Here is a 20,423-nt window from a genome sequence, read left to right on the forward strand (position 1 = left end):
AGACAGCACAAGTGAATGGCTGCTGCTTCAGGAATACAGGTGAGCTGCTTCAACAACACACCTCACCCAGTGGATTCATAATACCCATAAATCTTGCAGCAAGAATAATCAAAGAAAACAATTAATTGATGAACTATTAAGCAGGAAATTCTAATAATTCTACCAATGTTGAAGATGATGTTTCTGTTACTTATAATATCTGAAAAAAAAAAACTGGTAACAAATGTAATTCCCTTATTTCTACTTGTTTTTTCTTTTTCATCTCTTCCTTCTAACCTTTCCCGAGTTTTCTCTTTCAAAGCTTCTTGACAACAAAATCTCATTGGAGAGCAATAGTAGTTTTTATTCATAGCAGCACTATGCTTTTTCCTGCCATGGTTCCACTATTTTGAAAGAAATGTCAAGCTATGGAGTTCACCAGACCATGAAAGAGAAGATAAGTAAGTACTATTTAGATGTATATCTCCTTAATTGAGAAGCTTTATTGAAATATTTAACTACATTTTTTTCAAGCATAACTTCACTCCCATGTGTCACTATGCATTGTAAACCATAAACTCCAAATAGAACAACATATTTTGCCTAGTTAATTTCTGAGAAATAAAAATGTTTATACTTCTTTATTTATTTCCCAGTTTAATGACTGCTGTAGCTTTACTGACTTTCATTTCTGTTTGCAAAGCAGCACAGGAGAGTGCATTATTCTCATGTATGCTATTCCACTGCAAAATTCAAGTGCAAGTTTCACAGGGTGCACATTATAGATGCACACACAGTCTCCACTCCTAGGATCCTGCCTATGTAAAAAGCCAGCTATCAGATGGGAATACAGGACACAGAGAGAAAATCTCATTTACCCAGAGCTGCACAGCAAGCCATTGGCAGAGATAGAGAAATAACCATCCTTTCTACTAATTTATTCCTTATACTAGCCAGCATTCCTGGTTTTTTATTTTCTTTTTTTATAAAATTCTGTCATATAAACAAGAAAAGGTCAGTAGGCAGGGTCTGCAGTTGGTGCATGATGTGTGAAAACAGACAGATTAAACTTTGCAATCCATAATCATCCTACTGTGGCCTCCAGCAGGGCCCTCAGCTACCTCCCGCAAAGAACTGAGCTTCTGCAAATACTGGAGGAGCTTCCTGATCCCTTTGCACTTAAATTACTTTGTTGCTTTCCAAAATTGTCAATGGCAGGCAACAAACATCACACAGAGCGTGAATAAAATCATGGTATTAAATTAGATCCAAATCCTACGCTCACGCAAGTTCCTTGGAAACCTTGTTTTGCTCTGTAGTCTAACTAGCCTTATCTATACAAAGCTAAAAATGAGAAATGACAGCAATGAGCATTAGGATCACTATCCCATTTGGAGTCCTAGCCCACAAAGCAAAATCCAAATCCCACTATGGATAATACATATAAATACATACTCGGCAAAGGCTATAACCATTGTAGTTCGGCACTGGCCACGATTCCTCCAGCTGCCCTCAGTCATTGTATCCTCAGGGTAAGATTAACACTGTTGAAGCATGTCATCTTTTATGATCTTCTTCCTACTAACAATATGTTTAACTAACTCCCTAACCCTATCTGGTAACCCTCAGAAATAATTCTATAAGGAGGCTATGCTTTTGAGATGCATGTTACAGGTTCATAGTTCAAGTCACTGTAGGCTTAATTGTATTTAAAATGTATTATTTGTTAAACAATGGCCCACCCTTTAAAAGCTGCTGGGTTCAGATTCATACAGCTGCTCCAGGTTCTGCTCTGAGATAGATCACTCAACAGAAAGGAGGAACAAGAAAGGCAGGGAACAAGCATGGGGTTTATAACACAAGAACAACCCCACCCTGCAAAACTACTGTGAGCAGGGGATTAACTCTGTTCCGATGTTACCTTTGAGGAACACAGTTGTGCTCACTCTTTGGTGCAGCACAACAAGGACTTTGGTACAAGTTTAAAAACAACCATATGGCTTGAGCATACTTTTGACTCCCTCATCATCACTGAGTCTAAAACACTTGTCTTGGAAAACAAGCTAGTTCTGTGCAAGAAAATCTGTTAAAATATTGATTTAAGCCCTAGGTAAAGACTTTTATACTATAAATAAACTGAACAAAAAAACCCTCACAATTCAAGGGAAAAAAAGCAGTGCTAAGTATTAATAAAGTAAAAACAACGACAGGCTCATCAGCTTAAAACAAGTAAGGTTCAGAAAGTAAAATTTTCAGCTTCATGTGTTGTGTCCAAGAAAGGTTTAACATTTTCTGTTTGTCCTGGATAGATACCACAGCAATTTTAAGTCTTTTTTTTTTAGTGTAGAAAATTTAATCATACTGAGATGTGAAACTTCTTATAGCCTTGTGAAACCTTTCCATCAGATTTAGTGTCTTCAATACTTGATGCAACTTGGCTTAAGATTCTTAGCTTCTCTTTCCTGGAAGGTTAGGTCTTAGCAAAAATATTTTATCAGTTGACAAACAGGAATATAGGGCAGGTATGGGCATGCACATACTATCCCTTTAGCCAATGTCCTTTTTTCAGGACTGAGGTGATGTAATGGCAGGAGAAGACCTTACTATTGTCTGGTAAAGGAAAGGTGACTCACAGTATTCAATTCCTTACTTGAAATTCCCAGTATGAGCTCTACTAGTAAGACTCCAATGGTCTCCTCTACTGAAATGCACCCAGGGACCTTCCCCAGAGCACCTGCCTAATCTGCTGTTCCCCAATCTGTTGCATAGGTTATCATTTGTACCCAAGTCTAGCTTTTTCTTTGTCCATACAGATTGCAAACTACTTCTCTCACTCATCAAGATTTTTCTAAATAGCAAACCCTCTTCATACAATCCTTCCTGTTAATATCACCTGCATATTTAATGAACAGACTCTTTTTTGTCCCAGGCTGCTAACGAGAACATTGATTAGCACCTGGGCAGCCTACTGGGGAACTCACAAGTTACAGCTTTTTTTTTCAGTCAATCATTTATAATTGCTCTCTGGGACAATTTCACAATAAGTTTTGATCCTATCTAACTTCAATGCTATCAAACTGTATCTCTCTCCTTTGCTTACAAGGAGTCACAGGAGACAGCACTAAAAACTTAAGATACGTGGCATCTGTTTTCTTGTTACAGTAGAATGTTAAACAGGTTTGAAGACTTGTTGTTCTGGGAATATCTATGTTGACTTTTACTCAAGTTCTTATTGACTTTCATGTGCTTTGCAAACAGTTAATCTGTTCCCCTGTTCAAATAAAATATTCTGTAAGCATTTGGGAATACTACAGAGCTATGTACTAAGTCACCTCAATTTTTATCCTGTGTATTATAAAACACAACTGTCATTCACTCCAAAGTCATAAGGTATCAGACCTCAAAAAGTTTTCCAGGTGCAGCCTGACAGACATCTTCTCCAGTCAGAGATAATTTAGAATCTTTGAACTTCCAATACAACATTATCAATAATGAATCTTTTTGCCATTACTGTTAATTCTCCCTATTCACACAGTAATCCTCTCAGTCTCCCTTAGAATATTCATTTTCTTAGCAGTAAAGACCAGGAAAACCGCAAAAGACTTTGTTCATTATAATTAAATAAATGTCAGCTTCTAAAAACAGACTGTAGCTAGCTCTGTTAAATTATTCTTACCATATTAAAACACTGAATTTGCTGTCCAATAAAAAAAGAAGTTTCATGGTTGCTGTGCTAATACATATTTCACTGGGCTGCTGTTCTTCACAAGGCAGGATTCATAGGTAGGCCTAAGGTATTAACAAACTCAATCATTCAAAAAGCCACAAGGTGGTTTTACAAATCACAACACTCAGGCCAAGTAGATACAGCATCATACCAATATTGATGTTTTTGACATTAAGAAAGATTGTTGCAGTTACAGAGAAGAGCATCAGTGGCAACTAGAAGACAGGAACACCTAAGTTATGTGAACTGCAAAGCTGGCAAACTGAAGTATAAGGCGGCAATAGCAGCCAGAGGAAAATACTGGCATAGGATCAAAGGACTACAGTCATTTAGACTGGACACATGACATAGGTTTTCAACCAGCAGGATGGTACAGCTTTAGAAATAGTGACAGCAAAAAGAAGAAATAGCTGAGGACAGAGCTTGGGAAGTTTGTTCACAGTGAGATGTGCCAAGCATTGCCTGTAGAAACAGAAGGGTAAAGCTGGTTACAGAAACACTCTGTATTCTTCACATACAACTCTTTCCATAAGATACATCCTTGGCCTCCATGGCTAAATATACACCAATTTAAACAAGCTTAAGAGACAGAAAAACAAAGTTTGTTACAAGGGAAAGGTAGTATTTTTTATTTATGTTGATATCTTAGGCTGAGTTCTTACGGTCAGGATTCTATTTCTGTTAACTGCACTGAGTATACAACAAATGCAAATGATGCAATTGATGCTCAAATAGTTATTTGGCATCAGCTGGATATCTGGTTACAAGCATCCAGCTAACTGCCTGAATTCTATTTTGCATACAACTATGCCTTAATTTATATCATACTGAATGTAATTAATATGACAGTTATATCATTTGCTAATATTTTTACACTGCAGCTACCACTGTACTCTGCCTTTGCTCATTACATTTAACACCTTTTATAAATCATTCACTACACACAAACAGCAACTTCACTTCTTCATTACTCAGCACACAGAAGATCTTACCTTACAGCAGAAATAAATAAAAAGTGCTATAGAAGAGATTAAATTATGAAGATGAAGCCATGATAATACAAACTTCAAGAACAAGCTCATTCTTCCTATTAACTGTTTCAGAGGCATTTGTTTTCTGAATATATTTAAACTCCCCTGATGGAGATCCAGTAAATTAGTTACAATTTCAGATATTAAACTATGTGACAGTTCTTCTCTTTAAAGGCACATGTGCATACAGGCATTGTATATCACCTTTGCAAAGACATCACAGACATATTCTACTCAGCACAACAGAAATATTAGGAATGTTAATCCTACTATTCTTTCAAATAACACTTTCAAATCCAGCAAAATGTAATGTATCACAGTGTGAATGCAAAGCAGAACATCCAAAGTTCTTAGATGTATTTTCTTTCAGTACAAATAACAATTGTTGAATAAAGGTCCAGCCCACAGATGCTATAGATAGGAGACAAACTAAGAACCTGCATAAACAGAATTTCTTCATGACATCAGTAAACAAATTGCATAAAACATTTCTTTGGAACAAATCCAACCATGGGATTTGCTAATAAACAAGAATCTGAGTCAAGCATTGGTCTTGCAAGAAATGCAGAATCAACCTCAGAGGGTGCATTTCACTGAAATCAGAATTCAGGGTTCTTTTACTGAGAAATAAGAAAAAATATTTTAAGAAAATAATAAAACTAGAGAAAAGAGCATTTCTTTCAGCAATATTTTCCATGTGAAGAGCTAGCATTGTACTTATCAGATTGATACTGAAAAATTAATTGTAGTGCAATCCTAAATCTTTCTTCTTCAGACATTTACAATTGTTCTTTCTCCACAGTAATCAATGAAGTATAATTAAAGGCTACAAAACATTGCTTGACATTTTGGTATGATTTAAATAAAATTAAGATGCTGATCAGTTATCATTTTAGTGCAACTTAGAGGCTTGAAAGATTTGAACAAGGTTATATTCCCAATTAGTATATAGAGACTCACCTACAGATTATATTAGCTCATTTCTGAAATCCCCAGGTGCCTGGGAGGTGGAAAAGGAACATCACCATTTATCAATTAAAATAAGCACACTATTCAGATATGTCCCTGTTCTCTACTGCATCATGCACCAGTGAATATGATGAAATATAGGGGATGCAGCCAGAGGTGAGAACTTTGTCTAAAGGAAGAACTGGAGTTGGAAACACTTGAGCTACAACACTCTGTAGCAAACACAAAATCAAAGCAGCATCCTTTTAGGACAACTTTCAAGAGGAAAAAGAAGTTCTTCCTTTCCATATCTATATTTATATGCATTTTTTTGTATATACAAATACACATTTTTTTAAGAAGAGATGATTCTGGAGTCTTGTGTAGATCACATTTTAAATACTACAGAAGGGAAGCAATATCCAAACTAAGAATTTCCTACCTGTTAAATACTGAAAGATGGACTGTGTGAACGCACGTCCTCTTTCTGCTTAACTGCTTTGAAGGAACATTGGTGAGTGTCAGCTGAAGGATGAAAGCTGTTGTTTTCAGTGAAATATTTTCATATTTATCCTGCCTGGTATGCTTTAAAGAAGTAAATTACATCTATCTCACTGCATACACTTCTATCTGAAGGATAGATAGTGACTGTAGCTACACTCAGGTTTGCAGGTAGGGCAGTGTGCCTGCATACATCCAGTACTGTCCAGGAGGGCATGTAAAAAAGCTCTGGTCACTTTGGAGAGGTGTGAATTCCCCCCACTGCCACCCCATACCAAGGTTGACCTCAAGTCAAACACTTTTCTTCAAGTGATATTTCTTATTGTTGGTACAGCTGTTTTTACAGAGCTTCTGTTTCTGCATTGTGTCTGGAGTACGCGGTGTAGGTTTGAGTTTGAGTTGCTATTGCTCTTAGACTCCCTGGAAAATTCCAGTGCAATGTCTTGACATTTATAAAATTGATTTCATGCCATGACTGTTTTAGAGCCCAGGGTGCTGGGGTTTTTTTTGCCTTTTTTTTTCCCAGGTAAAATGTGATATATGCTAAACCAGCAGAATCTTCTTCGTGCAGTTTGCCTCGTTACAGTTTGCAGAAGTGGTTGAAGCAGACCCTGCACCCTGTAATACTGTATCCAGGAGTAACAGAGCCAGGAGCTAAGAGGAATTTTACAGTCTACAATTAAAATTTCCTAAATGCTATCAATTCAGTAGACTAAATTAGTGCTACTAAGCTCATCTCTTTCTACAAAAATTAAATCTGAGCTAAGTGAATACGGCACCTTTGTTTTGAAAACCACATTTACTCTGCTGGCTGTTTGTTGAGACTTGTGGACCAAAAAATAGACACTGATTTGAAGCATTTTATTGGAACAGTCTATTAGAACACTTAATAAAAATGCATACAGATGTACCCAGCTCAGACTGCTAATTATCTTTTTCTCCCTAAATATGCAGATAGTCAAAACTATCTTTGTATCATTTACATTTTGCCTATTTGCCCAGGATGCTGATGTGAAGTAAATAACATGTTTTCTCTTATGACATTATCACTATTCTGGCAGCACAAGCTTTAATCAACTTTTATTAATTTAGCAAGGGACCAAATTTTCTGCCTAGTAACATGGCTTCAAAGTCAGTGATCAAAAAACCATAATGACTTAAAAGATCAGAGAAAAAGCTAATAACTAACACTTCTGCATACAAATACAATTCAGAATTTCCAAAGGAAGCCTCTCATGGTAGGACCACAAGACTCATTTTGCTGTTGCTGGAGTTTCTCCATTTGTTTTATTTCTGGCCAAGGCTGATTTTAAAATCTTAGCATGTCTGGTCATCAGAGACATATCTTAGTGGAGACAAACAAGAAAGGTTTTGGAATCGAATGCCACACATTGGAGGCATGTTGAGGATAGTAGCTGCTGCTCAGATGAATTTCAATAAAGTTTCCTATGAGACAAGCCTTCCTAGATGCTAACAGCACTCACAGCTTTGGTCTTTCCTTATAGATGCTTAATTGATCAGTGGTGCATAGGATGATACTCTTGATAGTGATTCTTGAACTTACTATTTCAAGCAACTTTAAAAGTAAGCTGCATTCACTGACACATTTAAGTAAATTCAAATTCTGATTCTATGAACTGATCTCCAAATAAAAACATTATTTTTCAGCTATATCTTTGAAATATAAATCAATGTCCTGATTACCAAAATATCTGAAAAAGGTATTTTCTGTACGTTTCCAAAAGTCTTAACTGTCACAATGAGACAACTGATACAGCTAATCAAATTTTGAGTTTGATCACCATTCTCTGCTTGAAATGCAGTACTTAAGGCTGTTAAAGTTGTTTGGTTATTTACAGACTAGGTAATAACCAAAGATTACTGTTATATATGTAGTACAAAACATCTCTACCCTTAGCTCTTCTATATCAAGTATATAAATAAGCTGGATATGAAAATCTTCTCATTATATATTGCTCACCTTATGCCAGCTATGTGTTTATATGGTAATACTCAATTCTTCATGCTTCTCCAGCATTTTGTCACATGGGATTTAGTCTCACATTTTATTCATTCCATGGGCAATGCAAATATATCCTTTCCCCTAGTCAGTCTAGCCAGAAGTAGTTCTGTAGCTTTGTATTCCCTCTTTAAATTCACTATCCCTGACATTTCAATGTTCTTTACTATAGTCATCTCAGGAAAATATCTTCCCTGGAACATGGTCTGAAATTTGTATTATTTTATACCTTTTCATTAAAAACTGATAGTAGTGCTAGTGTAATGTGGTACCCAACCATGACATATGCACCACAGTAGTAATTTTTATTCCAAAAATATCTAGCTCTTTCTCTTCCTAGATAAAAAGACTCATTCCCTTAGTTTGCAGAGTCTCCTTGTGAATGAAATTCAAAATTAACCAATGCTTTTCTGATTCAGGGAACACCAGGAAAAAGGAAATCCTCACAGTTCTCTCTAGTCTGTTCTGTCCTCATCTTGAGCCCTAGACTGAGAGATGCAGGAACACACACAGGTGTGTAGATGACAGCTCCTGATCTACCAACAGTACTGTTAAAACTCACTTTTTTAATAGGATCACAATCTGTAATGTGGAAATTCTGTAGGACAGAAAGAAATTTTGTTAGGATGCTGTTTCTTCAAAGTACTTCTACATCTTCCTTACTTGCCATCTCGCTCTCAGGAGAGCATACCACACCCGTGACTCCACTACATGCCTCTCCTATTTTAATCTCTCTTCCTTAGACTACTCTGTGTCTTGCTAAGTTACCTTCTCCTGCAAAGGGATTTTTAGGAAGACTTTCAACAGATACAAAGAACCCATTCTGCACAAAGCCTCCTAATCCTACTTCTTCTCAAAGCTTTGTCATGAAGAGTCAGGCTCCTTTCTTTCAGGTCTTCTGTGTCTCACCACCACTTCATTTGTGCCAACTCTCAATTTAGCTGACAGAAACTACCATGTTTGAAAAACTGGTTCTAGAGAGAAAATACCTCAATTCAAGATGATGTTTTTAATTTCCTTTTGGTGCATGAAAATCATTAGGAAAAAAGGACATTTGAAACATCATTAATGAAATCACAGAGATACCATGAAAAAAGTAAAGCCCCTTAATTAGATATTAGATTAACAACTCTTAATAAACTTATATAAAGTTAGTCAATCAATGCTATTCTCTCTCAGTATCCCCAGAGCAATTAAAATTCAGTGCTCTGTAAGATCCATTTAATGATTTGGCAAGGTCTCTTTTGGAAATATGTGCAGACTGTTAGTATCAGAATATTCTACAGGAGCCTACAAACATTATACAAGACTCCTACTGTAGCAGGTTTGCAGGTCCTTCAAACAAAATGACTTACCAAGAGACTCATCTATTAGACACCAGATGTTAATAGGTGAAATGTTCAGTAACTTTGAGGTCACTCCATATAAATGACAAAACATGAACGAGATTGTTCGAATATCTATTAACTGTACGACCAGTCTGACAGTGAGGATGTCAAGAGAAGGGTGGTTGTGAAAGTCAAAATAAACATGGCTTTTCCTTGTATGCAGATGCATACAGAAGCTCACAGAACTACAATGTGTCATTTTTGAATTCTTTACTGAATGAGGACAAAACAATTCACAAACATGCTTATTTTATCTGTCCCTTCAGCAGCTGCTGTATGTGTACAGCAATTACTTTCTGATATTCAAATGCTTACAGCAGAATTCATCATCACACATCGGTCCTTTTTACAGCAGCCTTGAAGATAAAAAGTTCTTGAAATTGATGTACAGCCATAATTAAAAACAAACTTAAAAGACTAAAGTAGCTTTAGAAAAAACAATTTTTAATAACCTTCTTTTTGCCAGGATGTGTACTTGCATGTAGGCATTTGCTGTGACTGGATGATGATGATGATTATATTCTGCAATTTTATTTACATTCATTTACTGCCTATTGTGAGAAGTACTCAGCAATTATTAAAAAAAGAAAATAATGTTGACTTTAGGAGAAGAACATCTTATCTGTCAGTTCAGGTCACAGAAAGAGTGAGAAGTCCTATAGCAGCCTGTGATGGCAGAACACTTCTAGAAGCCCAAAGTCAAAAGTTGTTAGGGCAGATGAAGCTTAAACCTACACTTCAAAATTTGTTTCTACCTCTTAGGAGTCCAGAGCTACCAGGTAATATGTTCTGTAACAGAATAATTTGAAAAGCAGTGAAGGCTTTGACAATCAAAATCATACCTTAATGTAGCAGCAGGACAGATGTTGGATGCATAATTAGTATGTTGCTTCTTCATTTACGCTGTAGGGAAAGAAGAGTGCCCCAGTTATGAGGAATATACTTTTGCCACTGAGACAATGACTCTGAAGTGAAAAATCAAGGAACACACAGATACTTAAACTTCGTCTGCAGTAATATAAAGGGTTGTTTGGTTTTAGAGTTGTTGTTGGGTTTTGTTTTTTCTTTAAATAGTATAGTTGATGGTATCTGAAGGCTTTCTACAGCTCTGAAGGTCTGCTTTAAGAAAGATTAAGGTCTGGAGAGAACACATTGCATCCCAGAATCTAATGGCTTCTAGATGTGAGAGATGAAAGAGTTATTGGTGATTTTCTAGCAACAATTCATGCTAAAATATTTCAGCGTGTTGCCTAATATCTAGAGATAAGCACAAATCATTATTTGTTGATGCCTGACCCAAGACACAAGCTACAGAAAGTATTTCAGAACTTATGGCTCTGCAAAATCAGCTGCTAAAATAATCTAGAGAATCACACATAAGCATTTTGTGCTTTGTCAGGCTTATTTGACTAGTATTTTCATAAAGACAGCATTTTCCAAAGAGGCTGTTGTCCTAGTTCTAGACTTAACTGAAAAAAAATGATTTCTTCCTATCTAATGCCTAGAGCCTGATTTAAATAGGAATGCATTTCAGGTCTATGAGTTGATAGCAGAAAAGTTAAGCAGATGCAACAGTATTAGACAGTGAGTCTATGGCAAAACTAGAAACTTCTTCATCATTTTGAAACCACAGGCAAACTATCCCTTTTGTAAACAGATATGGCATCCAAACTGTTACAGTGAGGATTGTTTTTGCTGGACTCTTGGAGCTTTATCTCTTTAGTTGATTCTGATTCAGAGACTCATGGGTCCAGCTTCTCATTTTTCATCTATACCACATCCATCTAATCCCTTGAGCACTCAGCTCACGCTCTCTGGGATCCAGCAAGAGTGTTGTGATTTTGTAAGCTGTAAAGCTATGTGTTTTCACTAATACATAGTCTCTCTCTAAGAGAAATAAGACTACCAGCAGGCTTTCCTTAGGATTCAACACATCAAACCAAAGAAGATACTTTAAATAACAAAGATCTAAGATTACTGTGCACACAGCTAGAACTTCTTCATAAAAGCAGCAGTATAAAAAGCACTATATTGTGGTCTGATATGTGCAGCCACAAAAAATAGCCCAGAGACTATATTCCACTACATTAATTTATAAGTCTATTAGGATGATCTGAAAACATATTTTTGAAGCTCTCTAAAATGACAAAACCTTTTTCTCCTTGTTTCAGGTAAAAGCACAATCAATCTCTGCTGTGAATCTTTAAATTTTCCCTAGTTTTACTCAACTTAAAAGAAAAGGCCATTTAACTTCAGAAAAGATCCCACCATTTTTCCTCTGTATTTAAAACAAATGCTTTAGGACAGGGATGTTTTTCTCTGGTCTGTGATCAATGTCTAACTTAACAGACCCAAGATCTCCACAGAGATCATAAAAGTATTAGGTAAGAATACTAATACCACATCAGTAGGTTAGCATACAAGCCATACAAGCAGTAATAATTTATATGACCTTCTCTTCTGCTGATAGTTAGCTCAGTTCTCGCCCTTCTCTCTCTCTCTCTCTTCTCTGCAGGGAACTTCAGAAGTTATTCATCTCTTACAAACTAAAAAAACCTTGAGCTTCACTCAAATGCATCAGGGGATCTGTGAAGGTTTGTCACAGATTATGTGTCGATGTAGGCACTGTTACTTAGAGGGTACATTATTGATAAAAGCTAAATATTTCATCTTTCTGCACCATCTCTAAACAAAACTGGCATTTACTTACCAGGAGGCTGAAAGTTCAGCCTTTTCAATATTGTAACAAGGAAACACGCTGGTAATTTCTCTCTGAAGAAAATAAATACCGTGGCCTCTCTGCAGCTTTAGCAGAGGAAAGTCACAGCATTCACTCCTTTCCCAAACAGGGAACAGGAAATCCAGAGGGATGCCCCAGCAGCTCTGCCTTGCTGCATGCTCAGCACACAGTCCGGGGTATACCCAAGTGAGGGGAGGGACAGTTTCACTTCTACGTTTCTATCACTCTTATAGGCCAAGTCAAACCCATCCTATTAGCTGCATGCAGGTGCTTCTGAGTGTGTTTGTGCTTTAATTATTCATAACATCAGCTTCATATTTTATGGATTATTCTGCATCAGTTCTGGTACTTGCCTCATGCATTATGCATGCACCTGAATCTGTTCTGATGGTAGGCATAAAGGACACAAAGCATGTCTCTCACCTGTATGCTTCTGATTAGATAGAAGCATTTTTGACCCTGAGCCTGAATTGAATCCCAAATGTGCCCTCCTTTGTCCCATAACTGCACATCATCCAATGAACAAAAGGTAGAATTTTTTTCTCTTCTCCCTTACCCAAACTCTCTTAATCTTACTTTTTGGCCAATGTCAGCTTATAACAAACCCATTTCCCTTAAAAAAATGCACTTTTTTCTGAATGCTTGTTCAGAAGCACTGTCTACTAAAAATCACAACAAAGACCTTTTTTAAAATAATATCTGTGAATGAACCAAAGTCATCAAGTCTAAAGTCTGCAGACACAAGGATTTCCAGAGTACATCACTGTTATATTCTAACAGGCATCAGAAAACATAAGAGGATATGTTTTGCATCTTGCTGTTTACAAGATGTGACAAATTATTAGTAAGTTTGAGCAGAAATCCAAGTGAAAGTTATTGGGGTTTTTAAATTGGTAATTGGTTCATTGTGCTTCACACCTCATTTACAATGCTGCATTCTTCTCTCCTCTTTTTTTGCACAATGTAACTAAATGACAAACCTTCCTTCCCAATAGGCCCCAACTTTTAAAAAATCAAAGCCATTTTTCAAAGTTGTTCTGGTCGAGGAGAAAACAATTTTAAAGCACCAGAAATACACTGAGGTTGGATGGGAGATCACTGGTGCAGAGCGACTCGGGCTGGCATTGCTCCCGCTAGGGAAGAGCCAGGCCACCTCTGCTCTTGCCTCCAGCGAATGGTTCTGAGTTCCACCAGCCCCATGTCACACAGGAGTTCCTTTTCTTTTTCCTTGAAAGCTAACTCTCCAGTAAAACTCCAAAGATATCTCTAGCAAAGAACAACCCAGGAAAGAGTTCTTCAATTGCACAGACATATTTTAAGAAAATCATAGCAAAATTATGTAAATAGATTTAAATAGCAGCCTCCTGCATTCTTGGTAATTGTTTTGCCTCCTACACCCAGAGCAGTAAGTTTTGAAGCATGGAGAAGAGCCTGAAGCTAATTATAGCCAATCGACATCAGCCCTTGGCCCAGGCAGACACTAATCAGCATTCTGCATTCAAAATACTATGAGTATTCAACATGGAGAGAGTACTGTTTGATTTGGGGTATTATTCCTCCCCACTGCCTTCAGGATTGGTATCTGCCTGCATTGAGGTGCCTGAGAAATTTTCTACACCATCCTAGCTAGTTACCAAAGACCCTGGAGAGGCTGTAGCTGTTATACATGTCTGAAAACTATGGTGAAATTATGCTACCCAGTAAATTTCAGACCCTATTTTTAATCCAGGTTAAAGAAACTAAAAATACCTTACCTGCCTTCTATACTCATGCTCCCCTATTTGTCAGGTCAAAATGAATCTCAACATGGTTTCATCAGGTGATTTTTTTTCCAATCACATTCAAGAGACAAAAAAAATCTGTGATTTTACTCATGGTAGACTTGATTGAATACCTCTATTATCTGCTTGACAGAGTACAGTTATGTGCTGTCACACTTCTTTTGGTTAATGTGCACTAAAGGTGGCAGTGGTTTGCACCAGTCTGACAAAGACAGAGGCTCTCTTCTCTTCGTAGCCACAGTTTGAGTTCACTGTTGGCAACATCATGAGATGCAACCTGCCCTCCAGCCTTCCAAAACAACCCTGGTCTTCTCTTATTGAACTACCTTGGGATCTTTTTCTGTTCCAGCATTCTGCTACATTCAGATATTCTCCATCCTACCAGTTTTGACTTTGGGCTGCCAGCTCCCATTTCCAGCTGTTATCTTCCCCACTATCACTTTGCACTGTATTTTGGCATTCACCAATCCAGGCAACTTTGTGTCTGAGAACCCTACACAAATGGCCACAGTACTCTTATCAGCCAATCTCTCCATGGGGAGGAGGTCAGCTGCACACATGATTTGAAACTGATATAGTCCCTTTCACAAGCCTGTTTAAAACATATCTATACATTTTCAGTTAAAGAGAAAAACTGGCGAGATTTATGCATAAACTCAAAGGTAAGCACATGTTTAAGTTTTGTGTGCAGCAGGTTGATGGCTTTTTTGCAAGTAGTGAAAGGTTTTTAAGCAGAGAGTTTTAGAGAGAAGATGATGTCTTCTAGATGGCAAAATGTAGGATCCTACCAAATAAACTCTCTGCCAGAATATATGAATTGGATATTTTCTCCCCCAAATTTTTCTAATGGCTGAGAAAAGTGCTGTGTGCCAGCAGACAACTGAGTTATGCTGACAAAAAAGAAACCTAAGGAAACAATTTTTGCTAGGTCTCATCTCCTAATTAAACCTGAACACTTTCCATAACATATAGATACAGAAAGTAAAAGCAGCAAGCAAGACTCAGAGAAACAAACAGTTTTCTTTTAAGGAGTTCATCTCACCTAGTGGTTGTTTATGGCAAAACTCAGAGGAGTACTCACTTATTCAGCGATGTTTTTATAAGTTGCTACTCTACTCTTGCTAACCTGTCCAAAAGAATCTCTTTAATTAAAAGGAGGTAGTTAAGGAAAGATGACAGTGACTCATCTATCACTTAAAAAAGACCATATTGGGGTTTTTTTTTGGCAATATTAAAACAGAGGAAAAACTTGAGCTTGCCTTACATCTTTCTTTTCTACAACCATCCTCTTCCCTCCGTCTCTCATGAAACGGTAAATCTTCATTTGTGTAATTGCATGAGATAACAACAGTATCTGTAGCACCAATTTTGACATTTTAATTAGCTGGCCAAATGTTTCCAATCCTGGTTTTAACCTAATTAGTATCATTTGAGGTTTGAGCTGTATACTCATTACCATACTAATGTTTCTATGGTGTGAACTTACAAAGCAGGTTGAAGTGAATGAAAAAACTGTCCAGAGCTCAGTAAGTTTGAAGTAGATATTTTACCCCATATCAGAAGTATCAAGTACCTGGCTTTCCAGATAACATGAACTGCTTTTCAGCTGTTCTGTATCCAACTAAGATAAGACAAGGGGTAAATATCCATGTTTAGATTTATATAGCACTTTTTATCTCTATGGTGCTTTGCAGGCATTAACCACATATTCATGAAATATTGATATTTGCATGATTAATACTTTGTTGTTACACAAATGCTACAAATGAAACAAATGTTGGGAGAAGTAATCTGCCTTGGAAGCAAGCTGTTTTGTGCACAGTAGCCCTGCAACTTGTGTTTCAGAAATACTCCTATTAAAACTCTGTCAGCTTTAGAAATAGAACTGTGGTTGTAGTGAACCTGGTGCAATAACCTCAAGTTCCTTTTATCCTGAACCAATAATTTGGCTGAAATTAAAATATTATGTCTAGAAGGACCATTCCCCACAAGAAGCATTTTTTTCAGGATTTATGCAGTACAGAGTCTGATGGATCTCATGTCAGTATCTTGCTTTCGAGATTTTGTGGTCCTTATCTGCATCATATCTGTAACATTTCATTTTATACAGTAAAGGGAAAGGAGAACAAGTGCTAATGAGATGTTTTCCTTCTATCTGTGTTTATTCATTTTTTGTATGTTCTATTTTGTGACTTTGGACTTTTTTAGTCCATCGATTACAAAGGGAAAAAAAAAATATATATATAAAAAATATTCTTCATTCAACTAAGTTGCTTCCTTAGTACTTAAAGACAAAACTTAACGGCACCAAGTAGACAAAGTACAAAGAGCAGATCCTCAAGTGTTACAATATGGTACAGCTTTGACAGGGATAGTAATTTACCATATCTATTAGGTCAGAAAGTTCCTGGTTTTTATTAATACAGTTCCTACAAGAGTTACACAGAGGCAACAAACGAAACCCAAGAATATTCTTTCTAAACTAGTTGACCTGCTTTATCCAGCTTCTTTCCCTCTTCCTAATATTCCTCCTAAGACAGAGCATGAAAAGTCCATTTCAGCTAATCACCACTTGAGAAGAAATTGAGAAGACTTTTTTTTGTCTTCAATTTAGTTTTTAAAACTCCTTGGAAGTATCATTAATTGTGAAATACAAGTGATTGTGCTGGTATTTTAAATACTTGACCAGAAAGAAAATTGTTCCCTCTTCTTCTCAATGATTTCATAATAGATTCTGAAATGAGCAAGACTATGGAATACAGAAAAATGAAGAAAACTATATACATTTAAAGCATCTTTAGATATCAGGTCATTTGAGTTTTCCTAGCAAAAGCAACAAGGACATTTGCTATGCTCAATCTGCACATAACTCGTTGCCTAACCCAACCCAGAAATTGCAGCGCCCTAGGGAAGCGCAGAGGTGTCTGGCTGAGTTTTGGGACTGTGTAAGTGGCAAGGCACAGCTGCCAGGAGGCCCTGTTGCACAAGCTTGTCACAACACAATAAAGATGGCTTTTACATTATTTCTAACAGGAACTCACTTGATTCTGGTTTTATGCATCACCCCTAAATACACCCACCAAATTCTGGATAGAAGTAATAGGCACATTGTTTTGATTATGATGAATCTTTAAACACAGCCACTAAAATAATCCAGGAGAGGTGTGGTAGCCGAGATACACTAGAGACATTATTTGTTAAATATTCTCTGATGTAAAACTCTCATGTTTTTCCCTTTTTTTCTTAGCTTTCGACAGGCAGCACAGTAAGTGGCTTATGAGCAAACTACAAGCTTCCATGTGCTGTTGGAGAGGTGTTAGTTGGTATGAATAATGGGTTTGAAGAGTAATAACAAAAGTCTCTGCTCTGTGCTGTAAGGAAGCATACATCAAACATGCCTGGCAAATGGAAAGTCCAGAGAGTACTATCCTGGTTTTCCAAGCACTAGAGAACAGAAACTAGTGCTAAAGAAAATTTATCTCAAGTTAGAACAGAAACCCAGCTCATTCACACTGGACAGTTGCACAGAATGAACTTGGGACTACATTGGAAGAGCAACCGAGATATGTAATATTCTTAATAGCTAGTTTCCATTTACTGTTAAATCAATTCAGGCTGATGAATGTACTTAATCTACTTAAGTTTATTCAGTGCAGAAGACTTGCAATGATTTAAAAAATATATTTATATATTATTTTTAGGTAACACACAGATTTTCAATCTCCACCATCATACATGGAGACCTCACTCTGAACAAAGGCTATTATCTGCACCAGCTCTGCCAATGTGATTTGGTTTTGTGATGATACCCGTTGGGAACTGGCCTAGATTGTATTTGCAAACATTCATACCAGTTTTGCATTCGATAAGGAGGTTTCTAAATGCAGAACAGCATCCCAAAAGTGAGAAGCTAGTTATATACCCAGGGAGTTCTGAAGGACACAGAGCAGCACTTCTCTACTGTGCAACCATCACCAGCACCATCCAAACAACTATTATTATCATTCTTATTCAGAGTCACAGCATCAATTTCCCAACAAAACATATGTCATTATAGCTCACTAATCTTGGCACCACTAGATTGTGCTGATGTTATTTTTGATTGATAACTGGGACCAAGGACAGCTGTAGCACAATCCTGATCTTGCAGATACTGGTGATGGGACACCAATTTGCTGGAATGTGGGATGGAAGAATCCTTTGCAACTTATAAGCAAACAGCAGAAATGGAAAAAGAACAGGAAAGCCCATCCTCTCATATATTTTGGGAGATTTTGGCAGCAACAGTGTAATCAGATATGTATATTAGAGTGTAACAGTTTAATGAAAATACAGAATTTGTGAGAATTCCTTTATAAGACATACTGCTGTGAGAAGGATTGGTCAGCAGCATGGTCCCTCTGACACAAAGTGCTGCAGCCAGCAAAGGATTAGTAGGGCCCTGTTCACCATGTGTTCAGGTTGAAACAGATTGTAAAAGGAGTGTGAATCTGTTTTTAAGGGGAAATTGTGCTCTGCAAGGCTGAGGTGACAGCAATGCTAGATAAACATGTTTATTCTTGAACTTTTGGTGGGGCTTTGTGATTTCTTTAACTTTTTTTTTTTGTTTTAATGGATAGCAAAGAAGCTTTGTGGAGAGGGAAATGGAAGCTCAGTGTCTCTTCATTTTGACCTCTTAGTCAAATCTTGGTGTTCAATTATTCCTCTATATCCCCAAACAAGGCATTTTGTCAGAATCTTACATGGGTCAAGACTGATGAACACATTTTTCTAGCCCATCTTAGATACATACAATATGTAAATCATCCTTAGAGCTCATAGAATTAAGAAGGAATTGCTGACAGGGCAAGAATGCCAGTAACAGTGCAAAGTTTAGCTACACAAGGAACAATACCTAAAATATGCTTCATATTAACACCAACAAGCTCTACTTCAAATCTACCTTAAAATCTAGTTCTAAATTTCCAGAGGCTTGTTTTGAGCTACAGTCATTAGCATTTGTTCATTAAAATTAATTATTTACAAATATGCACGTGATAAGAGCAGGAATGTTGTGCACATGTAAGGAAATAAAATGTTTCACGATGGAAGAGCACTTTTAGTGGTTGTCTGCTTTTGATTTTAAATTATAACTTTATTCTGTTATCTTGTTAGGTATAGAGTTAATATAATTTTTGCAGCACACCATATAATCAGACATCACAGCTGTGAGAATCTGTTACATTGCTACAGATTTACCCTGTGGCTCTCCACAAAGACTTGGCAGTGTAATGCCAGGATTTGTTCTACCCAACTGCTCTGTTTGACAAAGATGATACTGTTGTGACATATGAGCCTAATAAAAAGATTTTAGCAGAAAGATTATTTATTTATTTATTTAGCCTCGGATTGAAACATTGCTTTGAGGCCCAAATAGTTTTAATGATTAGTTTAATTCTGGTCATCACTTTAAGGCTTCATTATAAAGAAACTAAAACTAAATAGTCTCTTTTACATTTTAGTATCTCAAAATACTCCTTGTCCACAATTTTCCTAGAGAAATATTGGTTGGGGAAATATATCTTAATTTCTCTAAAACTGATAAAAAGACTTGACATTTTTACCAAGTTTTATCTGGTTGCAACAGATTTGGTGTTTTGTCTACTATCTAAAAAGCACTTTAAACTGTATTCTACAGCCTATCATCCTTTTATAATGTATAGATTTTAAGTACCCTTTAAAAAAACCTGACTTCACAACTTCTTAATATTGGGCCTCTGCTCTAGTGCTTATTGCTTGCTGAAACAAAATTGTAACAGCAAAAAAAGGTGAGGCAAAACTCTACTATTTAACATTTTTTATCAAGTGTCTTGAGACAAACACCTCTGACTATAGGCATAGTAAAACATTACATCCAAAGGGCCTTATTTTGAAGTACTTTGGTGTTTAAATCTCAGAAAATAAATCATGTTTATATATGCCAAAGCAATTATCCCATCAAACGAAGGTGCTTCCACAGAGCTCAAGTGGAACTAACAGTGGTAAGCTTTTCATATTTTTAATACAGTTGGACTAATTTATTTTAGTAGCTATTCAACAGGAAAGAAACACTTCATGCTGCCATTTCCAACATCCTTAAAGTATTATTTTTAAAACCACCTAAAGAATTCAAAAGCGGGGGCACAATTCTCTGTTGATTACATTTTATAAGTTGTTATAAATTTTTTATAGAAAGGAATTGCTTGCTATTAAATACTCCAGAGTTTTAAAGTTATTTCTATAGAGCTATTTTTAATTTATACACACACACACACAAAAATAGCTACATT

The sequence above is a fragment of the Colius striatus genome, chromosome 3, assembly GCF_028858725.1.
Source record: "Colius striatus isolate bColStr4 chromosome 3, bColStr4.1.hap1, whole genome shotgun sequence".
Classification (NCBI taxonomy): domain Eukaryota; kingdom Metazoa; phylum Chordata; class Aves; order Coliiformes; family Coliidae; genus Colius; species Colius striatus.